Below are 14,930 nucleotides of genomic sequence, written 5' to 3'. Positions count from 1 at the left end.
TGGTACTTGCCAAACCTTAAGCTGCATTGCTGCTGCGATGTGACGAGAGCAGGCACATTCAGCTTAGAATGGCCGTTGACAGCAGCTGTTCAATTTGAACCTTCTTTTACTATCTCATAGAGAAACTAACACAATTTTCAGGTTCAAAAAGGTTAACGGAACTTGGTATTCCCAGCCAGTCTCCCATGCTGGTACTTGCCAAGCCTTAAGCTGCATTGCTGCTGCGATCTGACGAGAGCAGGCACATTCAGCTTAGAATGGCCGTTGACAGCAGCTGTTCAATTTGAACCTTCTTTTACTATCTCATAGAGAAACTAACACAATTTTCAGGTTCAAAAAGGTCAACGGAACTTGGGATTCCCAGCCAGTCTCCCACGCTGTTACTTGCCAAGCCTTAAGCTGCATTGCTGCTGCGATCTCACGAGAGCAGGCACATTCAGCTTAGAATGGCCGTTGACAGCAGCTGTTCAGTTTGAACCTTCTTTTACTATCTCATAGAGAAACTAACACAATTTTCAGGTTCAAAAAGGTCAACGGAACTTGGGATTCCCAGCCAGTCTCCCATGCTGGTACTTGCCAAGCCTTAAGCTGCATTGCTGCTGCGATCTGACGAGAGCAGGCACATTCAGCTTAGAATGGCCGTTGACAGCAGCTGTTCAATTTGAACCTTCTTTTACCATCTTTGACAGAGAAACCAACAATTTTCAGGTTCAAAAAGGTCAACAGAACTTGGGATTCCCAGCCAGTCTCCCATGCTGGTACTTGCCAAGCCTTAATCTGCATTGCTGCTGCGATCTGACGAGAGCAGGCACATTCAGCTTAGAATGGCCGTTGACAGCAGCTGTTCAATTTGAACCTTCTTTTACTATCTCATAGAAAAACTAACACAATTTTCAGGTTCAAAAAGGTCAACAGAACTTGGGATTCCCAGCCAGTCTCCCATGCTGGTACTTGCCAAGCCTTAAGCTGCATTGCTGCTGCGATCTGACGAGAGCAGGCACATTCAGCTTAGAATGGCCGTTGACAGCAGCTGTTCAATTTGAACCTTCTTTTACTATCTCATAGAGAAACTAACACAATTTTCAGGTTCAAAAAGGTCAACGGAACTTGGGATTCCCAGCCAGTCTCCCATGCTGGTACTTGCCAAGCCTTAAGCTGCATTGCTGCTGCGATCTGATGAGAGCAGGCACATTCAGCTTAGAATGGCCGTTGACAGCAGCTGTTCAATTTGAACCTTCTTTTACTATCTCATAGAGAAACTAACACAATTTTCAGGTTCAAAAAGGTCAACGGAACTTGGGATTCCCAGCCAGTCTCCCATGCTGGTACTTGCCAAGCCTTAAGCTGCTGCGATCTGACAAGAGCAGGCACATTCAGCTTAGAATGGCCGTTGACAGCAGCTGTTCAATTTGAACCTTCTTTTACTATCTCATAGAGAAACTAACACAATTTTCAGGTTCAAAAAGGTCAACAGAACTTGGGATTCCCAGCCAGTCTCCCATGCTGGTACTTGCCAAGCCTTAAGCTGCATTGCTGCTGCGATCTGACGAGAGCAGGCACATTCAGCTTAGAATGGCCGTCGACAGCAGCTGTTCAGTTTGAACCTTCTTTTACTATCTCATAGAGAAACTAACACAATTTTCAGGTTCAAAAAGGTCAACGGAACTTGGGATTCACAGCCAGTCTCCCATGCTTGTACTTGCCAAGCCTTAAGCCGCATCGCTGCTGTGATTCGACAAGAGCACGCACATTCAGCTTAGAATGGCCGTTGACAGCAGCTGTTCAATTTGAACCTTCTTTTACTATCTCATAGAGAAACTAACACAATTTTCAGGTTCAAAAAGGTCAACAGAACTTGGGATTCCCAGCCAGTCTCCCATGCTGGTACTTGCCAAGCCTTAAGCTGCTGCGATCTGACAAGAGCAGGCACATTCAGCTTAGAATGGCCGTTGACAGCAGCTGTTCAATTTGAACCTTCTTTTACCATCTTTGACAGAGAAACTAACAATTTTCAGGTTCAAAAAGGTCAACAGAACTTGGGATTCCCAGCCAGTCTCCCATGCTGGTACTTGCCAAGCCTTAAGCTGCATTGCTGCTGCGATCTGACGAGAGCAGGCACATTCAGCTTAGAATGGCCGTTGACAGCAGCTGTTCAATTTGAACCTTCTTTTACTATCTCATAGAGAAACTAACACAATTTTCAGGTTCAAAAAGGTCAACGGAACTTGGGATTCACAGCCAGTCTCCCATGCTGGTACTTGCCAAGCCTTAAGCCGCATCGCTGCTGTGATCCGACAAGAGCACGCACATTCAGCTTAGAATGGCCGTTGACAGCAGCTGTTCAATTTGAACCTTCTTTTACTATCTCATAGAGAAACTAACACAATTTTCATGTTCTAAAAGGTCAACGGAACTTGGGATTCCCAGCCAGTCTCCCATGCTGGTACTTGCCAAGCCTTAAGCTGCATTGCTGCTGCGATCTGACGAGAGCAGGCACATTCAGCTTAGAATGGCCGTTGACAGCAGCTGTTCAGTTTGAACCTTCTTTTACTATCTCATATAGAAACTAACACAATTTTCAGGTTCAAAAAGGTCAACGGAACTTGGGATTCCCAGCCAGTCTCCCATGCTGGTACTTGCCAAGCCTTAAGCTGCATTGCTGCTGCGATCTGACGAGAGCAGGCACATTCATCTTAGAATGGCCGTTGACAGCAGCTGTTCAGTTTGAACCTTCTTTTACTATCTCATAGAGAAACTAACACAATTTTCAGGCTCAAAAAGGTCAACGGAACTTGGGATTCCCAGCCAGTCTCCCATGCTGGTACTTGCCAAGCCTTAAGCTGCATTGCTGCTGCGATCTGACGAGAGCAGGCACATTCAGCTTAGAATGGCCGTTGACAGCAGCTGTTCAGTTTGAACCTTCTTTTACCATCTTTGACAGAGAAACTAACAATTTTCAGGTTCAAAAAGGTCAACGGAACTTGGGATTCGCAGCCAGTCTCCCATGCTGGTACTTGCCAAGCCTTAAGCTGCATCGCTGCTGTGATCCGACAAGAGCACGCACATTCAGCTTAGAATGGCCGTTGACAGCAGCTGTTCAATTTGAACCTTCTTTTACTATCTCATAGAGAAACTAACACAATTTTCAGGTTCAAAAAGGTCAACGAAACTTGGGATTCCCAGCCAGTCTCCCATGCTGGTACTTGCCAAGCCTTAAGCTGCATTGCTGCTGCGATCTGACGAGAGCAGGCACATTCAGCTTAGAATGGCCGTTGACAGCAGCTGTTCAATTTGAACCTTCTTTTACCATCTTTGACAGAGAAACTAACAATTTTCAGGTTCAAAAAGGTCAACAGAACTTGGGATTCCCAGCCAGTCTCCCATGCTGGTACTTGCCAAGCCTTAAGCTGCATTGCTGCTGCGATCTGACGAGAGCAAGCACATTCAGCTTAGAATGGCCGTTGACAGCAGCTGTTCAATTTGAACCTTCTTTTACTATCTCATAGAGAAACTAACACAATTTTCAGGTTCAAAAAGGTCAACGGAACTTGGGATTCCCAGCCAGTCTCCCATGCTGGTACTTGCCAAGCCTTAAGCTGCATTGCTGCTGCGATCTGACGAGAGCAGGCACATTCAGCTTAGAATGGCCGTTGACAGCAGCTGTTCAATTTGAACCTTCTTTTACTATCTCATAGAGAAACTAACACAATTTTCAGGTTCAAAAAGGTCAACAGAACTTGGGATTCCCAGCCAGTCTCCCTTGCTGGTACTTGCCAAGCCTTAAGCTGCATCGCCGCTGCGATCTGACAAGAGCACGCACATTCAGCTTAGAATGGCCGTTGACAGCAGCTGTTCAATTTGAACCTTCTTTTACTATCTCATAGAGAAACTAACACAATTTTCAGGTTCAAAAAGGTCAACAGAACTTGGGATTCCCAGCCAGTCTCCCATGCTGGTACTTGCCAAGCCTTAAGCTGCATTGCTGCTGCGATCTGACGAGAGCAGGCACATTCAGCTTAGAATGGCCGTTGACAGCAGCTGTTCAATTTGAACCTTCTTTTACTATCTCATAGAGAAACTAACACAATTTTCAGGTTCAAAAAGGTCAACAGAACTTGGGATTCCTAGCCAGTCTCCCATGCTGGTACTTGCCAAGCCTTAAGCTGCATCGCTGCTGCGATCTGACAAGAGCACGCACATTCAGCTTAGAATGGCCGTTGACAGCAGCTGTTCAATTTGAACCTTCTTTTACTATCTCATAGAGAAACTAACACAATTTTCAGGTTCAAAAAGGGCAACGGAACTTGGGATTCGCAGCCAGTCTCCCATGCTGGTACTTGCCAAGCCTTAAGCTGCATCGCTGCTGCGATCTGACAAGAGCACGCACATTCAGCTTAGAATGGCCGTTGACAGCAGTTGTTCAATTTGAACCTTCTTTTACTATCTCATAGAAAAACTAACACAATTTTTAGGTTCAAAAAGGTCAACGGAACTTAGGATTCCCAGCCAGTCTCCCATGCTGGTACTTGCCAAGCCTTAAGCTGCATTGCTGCTGCGATCTGACGAGAGCAGGCACATTCAGCTTAGAATGGCCGTTGACAGCAGCTGTTTAATTTGAACCTTCTTTTACTATCTCATAGAGAAACTAACACAATTTTCAGGTTCAAAAAGGTCAACGGAACTTGGGATTCCCATCCAGTCTCCCATGCTGGTACTTGCCAAGCCTTAAGCTGCATTGCTGCTGCGATCTGACGAGAGCAGGCACATTCAGCTTAGAATGGCCGTTGACAGCAGCTGTTCAATTTGAACCTTCTTTTACTATCTCATAGAGAAACTAACACAATTTTCAGGTTCAAAAAGGTCAACAGAACTTGGAATTCCAAGCCAGTCTCCCATGCTGGTACTTGCCAAGCCTTAAGCTGCATTGCTGCTGCGATCTGACGAGAGCAGGCACATTCAGCGTAGAATGGCCGTTGACAGCAGCTCTTCAATTTGAACCTTCTTTTACTATCTCATAGAGAAACTAACACAATTTTTTAAGTTCAAAAAGGTCAACGGAACTTGGGATTCCCAGCCAGTCTCCCATGCTGGTACTTGCCAAGCCTTAAGCTGCTGCGATCTGACGAGAGCAGGCACATTCAGCTTAGAATGGCCGTTGACAGCAGCTGTTCAATTTGAACCTTCATTTACTATCTTATAGAGAAACTAACACAATTTTCAGGCTCAAAAAGGTCAACAGAACTTGGGATTCCCAGCCAGTCTCCCTTGCTGGTACTTGCCAAGCCTTAAGCTGCATCGCCGCTGCGATCTGACAAGAGCACGCACATTCAGCTTAGAATGGCCGTTGACAGCAGCTGTTCAATTTGAACCTTCTTTTACTATCTCATAGAGAAACTAACACAATTTTCAGGTTCAAAAAGGTCAACAGAACTTGGGATTCCCAGCCAGTCTCCCATGCTGGTACTTGCCAAGCCTTAAGCTGCATTGCTGCTGCGATCTGACGAGAGCAGGCACATTCAGCTTAGAATGGCCGTTGACAGCAGCTGTTCAATTTGAACCTTCTTTTACTATCTCATAGAGAAACTAACACAATTTTCAGGTTCAAAAAGGTCAACGGAACTTGGGATTCCCTGCCAGTCTCCCATGCTTGTACTTGCCAAGCCTTAAGCTGCTGCGATCTGACGAGAGGAGGCACATTCAGCTTAGAATGGCCGTTGACAGCAGCTGTTCAATTTGAACCTTCTTTTACTATCTCATAGAGAAACTAACACATTTTTTAGTTTCAAAAAGGTCAACAGAACTTGGGATTCCCAGCCAGTCTCCCTTGCTGGTACTTGCCAAGCCTTAAGCTGCATTGCTGCTGCGATCTGACAAGAGCACGCACATTGAGCTTAGAATGGCCGTTGACTGCAGCTGTTCAATTTGAACCTTCTTTTACTATCTCATAGAGAAACTAACACAATTTTCAGGTTCAAAAAGGTCAACGGAACATGGAATTCGCAGCCAGTCTCCCATGCTGGTACTTGCCAAGCCTTAAGCTGCATTGCTGCTGCGATCTGACGAGAGCAGGCACATTCAGCTTAGAATGGCCGTTGACAGCAGCTGGTTAATTTGAACCTTCTTTTACTATCTCAGAGAAACTATTACAATTTTCAGGTTCAAAAAGGTCAACGGAACTTGGGATTCCCAGCCAGTCTCCCATGCTGGTACTTGCCAAGCCTTAAGCTGCATTTCTGCTGCGATCTGACGAGAGCAGGCACATTCAGCTTAGAATGGCCGTTGACAGCAGCTATTCAATTTGAACCTTCTTTTACTATCTCATAGAGAAACTAACACAATTTTCAGGTTCAAAAAGGTCAACGGAACTTGGGATTCCAAGCCAGTCTCCCATGCTGGTACTTGCCAAGCCGTAAGCGGCATTGCTGCTGCGATCTGACGAGAGCAGGCACATTCAGCTTAGAATGGCCGTTGACAGCAGCTGTTCAGTTTGAACCTTCTTTTACTATCTCATAGAGAAACTAACACAATTTTCAGGTTCAAAAAGGTTAACGGAACTTGGGATTCCCAGCCAGTCTCCCCTGCTGGTACTTGCCAAGCCTTAAGCTGCATTGCTGCTGCGATCTGACGAGAGCAGGCACATTCAGCTTAGAATGGCCGTTGACAGCAGCTGTTCAATTTGAACCTTCTTTTACCATCTTTGACAGAGAAACTAACAATTTTCAGGTTCAAAAAGGTCAACGGAACTTGGCATTCCCAGCCAGTCTCCCATGCTGGTACTTGCCAAGCCTTTAGCTGCATTGCTGCTGCGATCTGACGAGAGCAGGCACATTCAGCTTAGAATGGCAGTTGACAGCAGCTGCCTAATTTCTACTTTCTTTTACTATCTCATAGAGAAAATAACACAATTTTCAGGTTCAAAAAGGTCAACGGAACTTGGGATTCCCAGCCAGTCTCCCATGCTGGTACTTTCCAAGCCTTAAGCTGCATTGCTGCTGCGATCTGACGAGAGCAGGCACATTCAGCTTAGAATGGCCGTTGACAGCAGCTGTTCAGTTTGAACCTTCTTTTACTATCTCATAGAGAAAGTAACACAATTTTAAGGTTCAAAAAGGTCAACGGAACTTGGGATTCCCAGCCAGTCTCCCATGCTGGTACTTGCCAAGCCTTAAGCTGCATTGCTGCTGCGATCTGACGAGAGCAGGCACATTCAGCTTAGAATGGCCGTTGACAGCAGCTGTTCAATTTGAACCTTCTTTTACCATCTTTGACAGAGAAACTAACAATTTTCAGGTTCAAAAAGGTCAACAGAACTTGGGATTCCCAGCCAGTCTCCCAAGCTGGTACTTGCCAAGCCTTAAGCTGCATTGTTGCTGCGATCTGACGAGAGCAGGCACATTCAGCTTAGAATGGCCGTTGACAGCAGCTGCCTAATTTCTACTTTCTTTTACTATCTCATAAAGAAACTAACACAATTTTCAGGTTCAAAAAGGTCAACGGAACTTGGGATTCCCAGCCAGTCTCCCATGCTGGTACTTGCCAAGCCTTAAGCTGCATTGCTGCTGCGATCTGACGAGAGCAGGCACATTCAGCTTAGAATGGCCGTTGACAGCAGCTGTTCAATTTGAACCTTCTTTTACTATCTCATAGAGAAACTAACACAATTTTCAGGTTCAAAAAGGTCAACGGAACTTGGGATTCCCAGCCAGTCTCCCATGCTGGTACTTGCCAAGCCTTAAGCTTCATTTCTGCTGCGATCTGACGAGAGCAGGCACATTCAGCTTAGAATGGCCGTTGACAGCAGCTGTTCAATTTGAACCTTCTTTTACTATCTCAGAGAAACTAACACAATGTTCAGGTTCAAAAAGGTCAACGGAACTTGGGATTCCCAGCCAGTCTCCCATGCTGGTACTTGCCAAGCCTTAAGCTGCATTGCTGCTGCGATCTGACGAGAGCAGGCACATTCAGCTTAGAATGGCCGTTGACAGCAGCTGTTCAATTTGAACCTTCTTTTACTATCTCATAGAGAAACTAACACAATTTTCAGGTTCAAAAAGGTCAACGGAACTTGGGATTCCCAGCCAGTCTCCCATGCTGGTACTTGCCAAGCCTTAAGCTGCATTGCTGCTGCGATCTGACGAGAGCAGGCACATTCAGCTTAGAATGGCCGTTGACAGCAGCTGTTCAATTTGAACCTTCTTTTACCATCTTTGACAGAGAAACTAACAATTTTCAGGTTCAAAAAGGTCAACGGAACTTGGGATTCCCAGCCAATCTCCAATGCTGGTACTTACCAAGCCTTAAGCTGCATTGCTGCTGCGATCTGACGAGAGCAGGCACATTCAGCTTAGAATGGCCGTTGACAGCAGCTGTTCAATTTGAACCTTCTTTTACTATCTCATAGAGAAACTAACACAATTTTCAGGTTCAAAAAGGTCAACAGAACTTGGGATTCCCAGCCAGTCTCCCATGCTGGTACTTGCCAAGCCTTAAGCTGCATTGCTGCTGCGATCTGACGAGAGCAGGCACATTCAGCTTAGAATGGCCGTTGACAGCAGCTGTTCAATTTGAACCTTCTTTTACTATCTCATAGAGAAACTAACACAATTTTCAGGTTCAAAAAGGTCAACGGAACTTGGGATTCGCAGCCAGTCTCCCATGCTGGTACTTGCCAAGCCTTAAGCCGCATCGCTGCTGTGATCCGACAAGAGCACGCACATTCAGCTTAGAATGGCCGTTGACAGCAGCTGTTCAGTTTGAACCTTCTTTTACTATCTCATAGAGAAACTAACACAATTTTCAGGTTCAAAAAGGTCAACAGAACTTGGGATTCCCAGCCAGTCTCCCATGCTGGTACTTGCCAAGCCTTAAGCTGCATTGCTGCTGCGATCTGACGAGAGCAGGCACATTCAGCTTAGAATGGCTGTTGACAGCAGCTGTTCAATTTGAACCTTCTTTTACTATCTCATAGAAAAACTAACACAATTTTCAGGTTCAAAAAGGTCAACAGAACTTGGGATTCCCAGCCAGTCTCCCATGCTGGTACTTGCCAAGCCTTAAGCTGCATTGCTGCTGCGATCTGACGAGAGCAGGCACATTCAGCTTAGAATGGCCATTGACAGCAGCTGTTCAATTTGAACCTTCTTTTACCATCTTTGACAGAGAAACTAACAATTTTAAGGTTCAAAAAGGTCAATGGAACTTGGGATTCCCAGCCAATCTCCCATGCTGGTACTTGCCAAGCCTTAAGCTGCATTGCTGCTGCGATCTGACGAGAGCAGGCACATTCAGCTTAGAATGGCCGTTGACAGCAGCTGTTCAATTTGAACCTTCTTTTACTATCTCATAGAGAAACTAACACAATTTTCAGGTTCAAAAAGGTCAACAGAACTTAGGATTCCCAGCCAGTCTCCCATGCTGGTACTTGCCAAGCCTTAAGCTGCATTGCTGCTGCGATCTGACGAGAGCAGGCACATTCAGCTTAGAATGGCCGTTGACAGCAGCTGTTCAATTTGAACCTTCTTTTACTATCTCATAGAGAAACTAACACAATTTTCAGGTTCAAAAAGGTCAACGGAACTTGGGATTCGCAGCCAGTCTCCCATGCTGGTACTTGCCAAGCCTTAAGCCGCATCGCTGCTGTGATCCGACAAGAGCACGCACATTCAGCTTAGAATGGCCGTTGACAGCAGCTGTTCAGTTTGAACCTTCTTTTACTATCTCATAGAGAAACTAACACAATTTTCAGGTTCAAAAAGGTCAACAGAACTTGGGATTCCCAGCCAGTCTCCCATGCTGGTACTTGCCAAGCCTTAAGCTGCATTGCTGCTGCGATCTGACGAGAGCAGGCACATTCAGCTTAGAATGGCCGTTGACAGCAGCTGTTCAATTTGAACCTTCTTTTACTATCTCATAGAGAAACTAACACAATTTTCAGGTTCAAAAAGGTCAACAGAACTTGGGATTCCCAGCCAGTCTCCCATGCTGGTACTTGCCAAGCCTTAAGCTGCATTGCTGCTGCGATCTGACGAGAGCAGGCACATTCAGCTTAGAATGGCCGTTGACAGCAGCTGTTCAATTTGAACCTTCTTTTACTATCTCATAGAAAAACTAACACAATTTTCAGGTTCAAAAAGGTCAACAGAACTTGGGATTCCCAGCCAGTCTCCCATGCTGGTACTTGCCAAGCCTTAAGCTGCATTGCTGCTGCGATCTGACGAGAGCAGGCACATTCAGCTTAGAATGGCCGTTGACAGCAGCTGTTCAATTTGAACCTTCTTTTACCATCTTTGACAGAGAAACTAACAATTTTCAGGTTCAAAAAGGTCAACGGAACTTGGGATTCCCAGCCAATCTCCCATGCTGGTACTTGCCAAGCCTTAAGCTGCATTGCTGCTGCGATCTGACGAGAGCAGGCACATTCAGCTTAGAATGGCCGTTGACAGCAGCTGTTCAATTTGAACCTTCTTTTACTATCTCATAGAGAAACTAACACAATTTTCAGGTTCAAAAAGGTCAACAGAACTTAGGATTCCCAGCCAGTCTCCCATGCTGGTACTTGCCAAGCCTTAAGCTGCATTGCTGCTGCGATCTGACGAGAGCAGGCACATTCAGCTTAGAATGGCCGTTGACAGCAGCTGTTCAATTTGAACCTTCTTTTACTATCTCATAGAGAAACTAACACAATTTTCAGGTTCAAAAAGGTCAACGGAACTTGGGATTCGCAGCCAGTCTCCCATGCTGGTACTTGCCAAGCCTTAAGCCGCATCGCTGCTGTGATCCGACAAGAGCACGCACATTCAGCTTAGAATGGCCGTTGACAGCAGCTGTTCAGTTTGAACCTTCTTTTACTATCTCATAGAGAAACTAACACAATTTTCAGGTTCAAAAAGGTCAACAGAACTTGGGATTCCCAGCCAGTCTCCCATGCTGGTACTTGCCAAGCCTTAAGCTGCATTGCTGCTGCGATCTGACGAGAGCAGGCACATTCAGCTTAGAATGGCCGTTGACAGCAGCTGTTCAATTTGAACCTTCTTTTACTATCTCATAGAGAAACTAACACAATTTTCAGGTTCAAAAAGGTCAACAGAACTTGGGATTCCCAGCCAGTCTCCCATGCTGGTACTTGCCAAGCCTTAAGCTGCATTGCTGCTGCGATCTGACGAGAGCAGGCACATTCAGCTTAGAATGGCCGTTGACAGCAGCTGTTCAATTTGAACCTTCTTTTACCATCTTTGACAGAGAAACTAACAATTTTCAGGTTCAAAAAGGTCAACAGAACTTGGGATTCCCAGCCAGTCTCCCATGCTGGTACTTGCCAAGCCTTAAGCTGCATTGCTGCTGCGATCTGACGAGAGCAGGCACATTCAGCTTAGAATGGCCGTTGACAGCAGCTGTTCAGTTTGAACCTTCTTTTACTATCTCATAGAGAAACTAACACAATTTTCAGGTTCAAAAAGGTCAACAGAACTTGGGATTCCCAGCCAGTCTCCCATGCTGGTAATTGCCAAGCCTTAAGCTGCATTGCTGCTGCGATCTGACGAGAGCAGGCACATTCAGCTTAGAATGGCCGTTGACAGCAGCTGTTCAATTTGAACCTTCTTTTACTATCTCATAGAGAAACTAACACAATTTTCAGGTTCAAAAAGGTCAACAGAACTTGGGATTCCCAGCCAGTCTCCCATGCTGGTACTTGCCAAGCCTTAAGCTGCATTGCTGCTGCGATCTGACGAGAGCAGGCACATTCAGCTTAGAATGGCCGTTGACAGCAGCTGTTCAATTTGAACCTTCTTTTACCATCTTTGACAGAGAAACTAACAATTTTCAGGTTCAAAAAGGTCAACGGAACTTGGGATTCCCAGCCAATCTCCCATGCTGGTACTTGCCAAGCCTTAAGCTGCATTGCTGCTGCGATCTGACGAGAGCAGGCACATTCAGCTTAGAATGGCCGTTGACAGCAGCTGTTCAATTTGAACCTTCTTTTACTATCTCATAGAGAAACTAACACAATTTTCAGGCTCAAAAAGGTCAACGGAACTTAGGAGTCCCAGCCAGTCTCCCATGCTGGTACTTGCCAAGCCTTAAGCTGCATTGCTGCTACGATCTGACAAGAACAGGCACATTCAGCTTAGAATGGCCGTTGACAGCAGCTGTTCAATTTGAACCTTCTTTTACCATCTTTGACAGAGAAACTAACAATTTTCAGGTTCAAAAATGTCAACAGAACTTGGGATTCCCAGCCAGTCTCCCATGCTGGTACTTGCCAAGCCTTAAGCTGCATTGTTGCTGCGATCTGACGAGAGCAGGCACATTCAGCTTAGAATGGCCATTGACAGCAGCTGTTCAATTTGAACCTTCTTTTACTATCTCATAGAAAAACTAACACAATTTTCAGGTTCAAAAAGGTCAACAGAACTTGGGATTCCCAGCCAGTCTCCCATGCTGGTACTTGCCAAGCCTTAAGCTGCATTGCTGCTGCGATCTGACGAGAGCAGGCACATTCAGCTTAGAATGGCCGTTGACAGCAGCTGTTCAATTTGAACCTTCTTTTACTATCTCATAGAGAAACTAACACAATTTTCAGGTTCAAAAAGGTCAACGGCACTTGGGATTCCCAGCCAGTCTCCCATGCTGGTACTTGCCAAGCCTTAAGCTGCATTGCTGCTGCGATCTGACGAGAGCAGGCACATTCAGCTTAGAATGGCCGTTGACAGCAGCTGTTCAGTTTAAACCTTCTTTTACTATCTCATAGAGAAATTAACACAATTTTCAGGTTCAAAAAGGTCAACGGAACTTGGGATTCCCAGCCAGTCTCCCATGCTGGTACTTGCCAAGCCTTAAGCTGCATTGCTGCTGCGATCTGACAAGAGCAGGCACATTCAGCTTAGAATGGCCGTTGACAGCAGCTGTTCAATTTGAACCTTCTTTTACCATCTTTGACAGAGAAACTAACAATTTTCAGGTTCAAAAAGGTCAACGGAACTTGGGATTCCCAGCCAATCTCCCATGCTGGTACTTGCCAAGCCTTAAGCTGCATTGCTGCTGCGATCTGACGAGAGCAGGCACATTCAGCTTAGAATGGCCGTTGACAGCAGCTGTTCAATTTGAACCTTCTTTTACTATCTCATAGAGAAACTAACACAATTTTAAGGTTCAAAAAGGTCAACGGAACTTGGGATTCCCAGCCAGTCTCCCATGCTGGGACTTGCCAAGCCTTAAGCTGCATTGCTGCTGCGATCTGACGAGAGTAGGCACATTCAGCTTAGAATGGCCGTTGACAGCAGCTGTTCAATTTGAACCTTCTTTTACTATCTCATAGAGAAACTAACACAATTTTCAGGTTCAAAAAGGTCAACAGAACTTGGGATTCCCAGCCAGTCTCCCATGCTGGTACTTGCCAAGCCTTAAGCTGCATTGCTGCTGCGATCTGACAAGAGCAGGCACATTCAGCTTAGAATGGCCGTTGACAGCAGCTGTTCAATTTGAACCTTCTTTTACTATCTCATAGAGAAACTAACACAATTTTCAGGTTCAAAAAGGTCAACAGAACTTGGGATTCCCAGCCAGTCTCCCATGCTGGTACTTGCCAAGCCTTAAGCCGCATCGCTGCTGTGATCCGACAAGAGCACGCACATTCAGCTTAGAATGGCCGTTGACAGCAGCTGTTCAATTTGAACCTTCTTTTACTATCTCATAGAGAAACTAACACAATTTTCAGGTTCAAAAAGGTCAACGGAACTTGGGATTCCCAGCCAGTCTCCCATGCTGGTACTTGCCAAGCCTTAAGCTGCATTGCTGCTGCGATCTGACGAGAGCAGGCACATTCAGCTTAGAATGGCGTTGACAGCAGCTGTTCAATTTGAAACTTCTTTTACTATCTCATAGAGAAACTAACACAATTTTCAGGTTCAAAAAGGTCAACGGAACTTGGGATTCCCAGCCAGTCTCCCATGCTGGTACTTGCCAAGCCTTAAGCTGCATTGCTGCTGCGATCTGACGAGAGCAGGCACATTCAGCTTAGAATGGCCGTTGACAGCAGCTGTTCAGTTTGAACCTTCTTTTACTATCTCATAGAGAAACTAACACAATTTTCAGGTTCAAAAAGGTCAACGGAACTTGGGATTCTCAGCCAGTCTCCCATGCTGGTACTTGCCAAGCCTTAAGCTGCATTGCTGCTGCGATCTGACGAGAGCAGGCACATTCAGCTTAGAATGGCCGTTGACAGCAGCTGTTCAATTTGAACCTTCTTTTACCATCTTTGACAGAGAAACTAACAATTTTCAGGTTCAAAAAGGTCAACGGAACTTCGGATTCCCAGCCAGTCTCCCATGTTGGTACTTGCCAAGCCTTAAGCTGCATTGTTGCTGCGATCTGACGAGAGCAGGCACATTCAGCTTAGAATGGCCGTTGACAGCAGCTGTTCAATTTGAACCTTCTTTTACTATCTCATAGAGAAACTAACACAATTTTCAGGTTCAAAAAGGTCAACAGAACTTGGGATTCCCAGCCAGTCTCCCATGCTGGTACTTGCCAAGCCTTAAGCTGCATTTCTGCTGCGATCTGACGAGAGCAGGCACATTCAGCTTAGAATGGCCGTTGACAGCAGCTGTTCAATTTGAACCTTCTTTTACTATCTCATAGAGAAACTAACACAATTTTCAGGTTCAAAAAGGTCAACGGAACTTGGGATTCCCAGCCAGTCTCCCATGCTGGTACTTGCCAAGCCTTAAGCTGCATTGCTGCTGCGATCTGACGAGAGCAGGCACATTCAGCTTAGAATGGCCGTTGACAGCAGCTGTTCAATTTGAACCTTCTTTTACTATCTCATAGAGAAACTAACACAATTTTCAGGTTCAAAAAGGTCAACGGAACTTGGGATTCCAAGCCAGTCTCCCATGCTGGTACTTGCCAAGCCTTAAGCTTCATTTCTGCTG

At 45.6% G+C, this 14,930-nt stretch overlaps 59 pseudogenes; all 59 read right to left on the bottom strand.

Annotated features, from left to right (window-relative positions):
- Positions 1-150: 150 nt before the first annotated feature.
- Positions 151-269, bottom strand: LOC140084863 (5S ribosomal RNA; annotated as a pseudogene).
- Positions 270-339: 70 nt separating this feature from the next.
- On the bottom strand, positions 340-458 carry LOC140097632 (5S ribosomal RNA; annotated as a pseudogene).
- Positions 459-528: 70 nt separating this feature from the next.
- On the bottom strand, positions 529-647 carry LOC140101317 (5S ribosomal RNA; annotated as a pseudogene).
- Positions 648-717: 70 nt separating this feature from the next.
- LOC140089325 (5S ribosomal RNA) lies at positions 718-836 on the bottom strand (annotated as a pseudogene).
- Positions 837-906: 70 nt separating this feature from the next.
- Positions 907-1,025, bottom strand: LOC140081117 (5S ribosomal RNA; annotated as a pseudogene).
- Positions 1,026-1,095: 70 nt separating this feature from the next.
- LOC140101188 (5S ribosomal RNA) lies at positions 1,096-1,214 on the bottom strand (annotated as a pseudogene).
- A 251-nt stretch (positions 1,215-1,465) lies between these two features.
- LOC140083419 (5S ribosomal RNA) lies at positions 1,466-1,584 on the bottom strand (annotated as a pseudogene).
- A 440-nt stretch (positions 1,585-2,024) lies between these two features.
- On the bottom strand, positions 2,025-2,143 carry LOC140081115 (5S ribosomal RNA; annotated as a pseudogene).
- Positions 2,144-2,402: 259 nt separating this feature from the next.
- On the bottom strand, positions 2,403-2,521 carry LOC140101316 (5S ribosomal RNA; annotated as a pseudogene).
- A 70-nt stretch (positions 2,522-2,591) lies between these two features.
- LOC140087382 (5S ribosomal RNA) lies at positions 2,592-2,710 on the bottom strand (annotated as a pseudogene).
- A 70-nt stretch (positions 2,711-2,780) lies between these two features.
- LOC140101314 (5S ribosomal RNA) lies at positions 2,781-2,899 on the bottom strand (annotated as a pseudogene).
- A 259-nt stretch (positions 2,900-3,158) lies between these two features.
- Positions 3,159-3,277, bottom strand: LOC140083493 (5S ribosomal RNA; annotated as a pseudogene).
- A 70-nt stretch (positions 3,278-3,347) lies between these two features.
- On the bottom strand, positions 3,348-3,466 carry LOC140085311 (5S ribosomal RNA; annotated as a pseudogene).
- Positions 3,467-3,536: 70 nt separating this feature from the next.
- LOC140101313 (5S ribosomal RNA) lies at positions 3,537-3,655 on the bottom strand (annotated as a pseudogene).
- Positions 3,656-3,914: 259 nt separating this feature from the next.
- LOC140081114 (5S ribosomal RNA) lies at positions 3,915-4,033 on the bottom strand (annotated as a pseudogene).
- Positions 4,034-4,481: 448 nt separating this feature from the next.
- LOC140085137 (5S ribosomal RNA) lies at positions 4,482-4,600 on the bottom strand (annotated as a pseudogene).
- Positions 4,601-4,670: 70 nt separating this feature from the next.
- Positions 4,671-4,789, bottom strand: LOC140078684 (5S ribosomal RNA; annotated as a pseudogene).
- Positions 4,790-4,859: 70 nt separating this feature from the next.
- On the bottom strand, positions 4,860-4,978 carry LOC140096653 (5S ribosomal RNA; annotated as a pseudogene).
- Positions 4,979-5,419: 441 nt separating this feature from the next.
- LOC140081113 (5S ribosomal RNA) lies at positions 5,420-5,538 on the bottom strand (annotated as a pseudogene).
- Positions 5,539-5,978: 440 nt separating this feature from the next.
- Positions 5,979-6,097, bottom strand: LOC140094709 (5S ribosomal RNA; annotated as a pseudogene).
- A 68-nt stretch (positions 6,098-6,165) lies between these two features.
- Positions 6,166-6,284, bottom strand: LOC140083565 (5S ribosomal RNA; annotated as a pseudogene).
- Positions 6,285-6,543: 259 nt separating this feature from the next.
- On the bottom strand, positions 6,544-6,662 carry LOC140096158 (5S ribosomal RNA; annotated as a pseudogene).
- A 70-nt stretch (positions 6,663-6,732) lies between these two features.
- On the bottom strand, positions 6,733-6,851 carry LOC140096680 (5S ribosomal RNA; annotated as a pseudogene).
- A 70-nt stretch (positions 6,852-6,921) lies between these two features.
- Positions 6,922-7,040, bottom strand: LOC140084657 (5S ribosomal RNA; annotated as a pseudogene).
- Positions 7,041-7,110: 70 nt separating this feature from the next.
- On the bottom strand, positions 7,111-7,229 carry LOC140101312 (5S ribosomal RNA; annotated as a pseudogene).
- A 70-nt stretch (positions 7,230-7,299) lies between these two features.
- On the bottom strand, positions 7,300-7,418 carry LOC140083368 (5S ribosomal RNA; annotated as a pseudogene).
- Positions 7,419-7,488: 70 nt separating this feature from the next.
- On the bottom strand, positions 7,489-7,607 carry LOC140101310 (5S ribosomal RNA; annotated as a pseudogene).
- Positions 7,608-7,677: 70 nt separating this feature from the next.
- On the bottom strand, positions 7,678-7,796 carry LOC140094778 (5S ribosomal RNA; annotated as a pseudogene).
- Positions 7,797-7,864: 68 nt separating this feature from the next.
- Positions 7,865-7,983, bottom strand: LOC140101309 (5S ribosomal RNA; annotated as a pseudogene).
- A 70-nt stretch (positions 7,984-8,053) lies between these two features.
- Positions 8,054-8,172, bottom strand: LOC140101308 (5S ribosomal RNA; annotated as a pseudogene).
- A 70-nt stretch (positions 8,173-8,242) lies between these two features.
- On the bottom strand, positions 8,243-8,361 carry LOC140090209 (5S ribosomal RNA; annotated as a pseudogene).
- Positions 8,362-8,431: 70 nt separating this feature from the next.
- Positions 8,432-8,550, bottom strand: LOC140081112 (5S ribosomal RNA; annotated as a pseudogene).
- A 259-nt stretch (positions 8,551-8,809) lies between these two features.
- On the bottom strand, positions 8,810-8,928 carry LOC140081905 (5S ribosomal RNA; annotated as a pseudogene).
- Positions 8,929-8,998: 70 nt separating this feature from the next.
- Positions 8,999-9,117, bottom strand: LOC140083779 (5S ribosomal RNA; annotated as a pseudogene).
- A 70-nt stretch (positions 9,118-9,187) lies between these two features.
- On the bottom strand, positions 9,188-9,306 carry LOC140095368 (5S ribosomal RNA; annotated as a pseudogene).
- Positions 9,307-9,376: 70 nt separating this feature from the next.
- LOC140086836 (5S ribosomal RNA) lies at positions 9,377-9,495 on the bottom strand (annotated as a pseudogene).
- Positions 9,496-9,754: 259 nt separating this feature from the next.
- LOC140081111 (5S ribosomal RNA) lies at positions 9,755-9,873 on the bottom strand (annotated as a pseudogene).
- A 70-nt stretch (positions 9,874-9,943) lies between these two features.
- LOC140081110 (5S ribosomal RNA) lies at positions 9,944-10,062 on the bottom strand (annotated as a pseudogene).
- A 70-nt stretch (positions 10,063-10,132) lies between these two features.
- Positions 10,133-10,251, bottom strand: LOC140081109 (5S ribosomal RNA; annotated as a pseudogene).
- A 70-nt stretch (positions 10,252-10,321) lies between these two features.
- Positions 10,322-10,440, bottom strand: LOC140085912 (5S ribosomal RNA; annotated as a pseudogene).
- Positions 10,441-10,510: 70 nt separating this feature from the next.
- On the bottom strand, positions 10,511-10,629 carry LOC140086835 (5S ribosomal RNA; annotated as a pseudogene).
- Positions 10,630-10,888: 259 nt separating this feature from the next.
- LOC140081108 (5S ribosomal RNA) lies at positions 10,889-11,007 on the bottom strand (annotated as a pseudogene).
- Positions 11,008-11,077: 70 nt separating this feature from the next.
- LOC140081107 (5S ribosomal RNA) lies at positions 11,078-11,196 on the bottom strand (annotated as a pseudogene).
- Positions 11,197-11,266: 70 nt separating this feature from the next.
- On the bottom strand, positions 11,267-11,385 carry LOC140081105 (5S ribosomal RNA; annotated as a pseudogene).
- Positions 11,386-11,455: 70 nt separating this feature from the next.
- On the bottom strand, positions 11,456-11,574 carry LOC140092236 (5S ribosomal RNA; annotated as a pseudogene).
- A 70-nt stretch (positions 11,575-11,644) lies between these two features.
- Positions 11,645-11,763, bottom strand: LOC140081104 (5S ribosomal RNA; annotated as a pseudogene).
- A 70-nt stretch (positions 11,764-11,833) lies between these two features.
- On the bottom strand, positions 11,834-11,952 carry LOC140085911 (5S ribosomal RNA; annotated as a pseudogene).
- A 259-nt stretch (positions 11,953-12,211) lies between these two features.
- LOC140086191 (5S ribosomal RNA) lies at positions 12,212-12,330 on the bottom strand (annotated as a pseudogene).
- Positions 12,331-12,400: 70 nt separating this feature from the next.
- Positions 12,401-12,519, bottom strand: LOC140081103 (5S ribosomal RNA; annotated as a pseudogene).
- Positions 12,520-12,589: 70 nt separating this feature from the next.
- On the bottom strand, positions 12,590-12,708 carry LOC140100421 (5S ribosomal RNA; annotated as a pseudogene).
- A 70-nt stretch (positions 12,709-12,778) lies between these two features.
- On the bottom strand, positions 12,779-12,897 carry LOC140089034 (5S ribosomal RNA; annotated as a pseudogene).
- Positions 12,898-12,967: 70 nt separating this feature from the next.
- On the bottom strand, positions 12,968-13,086 carry LOC140085910 (5S ribosomal RNA; annotated as a pseudogene).
- A 259-nt stretch (positions 13,087-13,345) lies between these two features.
- Positions 13,346-13,464, bottom strand: LOC140091095 (5S ribosomal RNA; annotated as a pseudogene).
- Positions 13,465-13,723: 259 nt separating this feature from the next.
- On the bottom strand, positions 13,724-13,841 carry LOC140098589 (5S ribosomal RNA; annotated as a pseudogene).
- Positions 13,842-13,911: 70 nt separating this feature from the next.
- Positions 13,912-14,030, bottom strand: LOC140101307 (5S ribosomal RNA; annotated as a pseudogene).
- A 70-nt stretch (positions 14,031-14,100) lies between these two features.
- LOC140086133 (5S ribosomal RNA) lies at positions 14,101-14,219 on the bottom strand (annotated as a pseudogene).
- A 70-nt stretch (positions 14,220-14,289) lies between these two features.
- LOC140092256 (5S ribosomal RNA) lies at positions 14,290-14,408 on the bottom strand (annotated as a pseudogene).
- Positions 14,409-14,478: 70 nt separating this feature from the next.
- Positions 14,479-14,597, bottom strand: LOC140085292 (5S ribosomal RNA; annotated as a pseudogene).
- Positions 14,598-14,667: 70 nt separating this feature from the next.
- Positions 14,668-14,786, bottom strand: LOC140101306 (5S ribosomal RNA; annotated as a pseudogene).
- Positions 14,787-14,930: the final 144 nt, after the last annotated feature.

Source organism: Engystomops pustulosus, chromosome 9 (assembly GCF_040894005.1).
Source record: "Engystomops pustulosus chromosome 9, aEngPut4.maternal, whole genome shotgun sequence".
Taxonomy (NCBI): Eukaryota; Metazoa; Chordata; class Amphibia; order Anura; family Leptodactylidae; genus Engystomops; species Engystomops pustulosus.
Note: the sequence above shows the minus strand (reverse complement) of the source record. Positions and strands in the feature narration are given on the sequence as shown.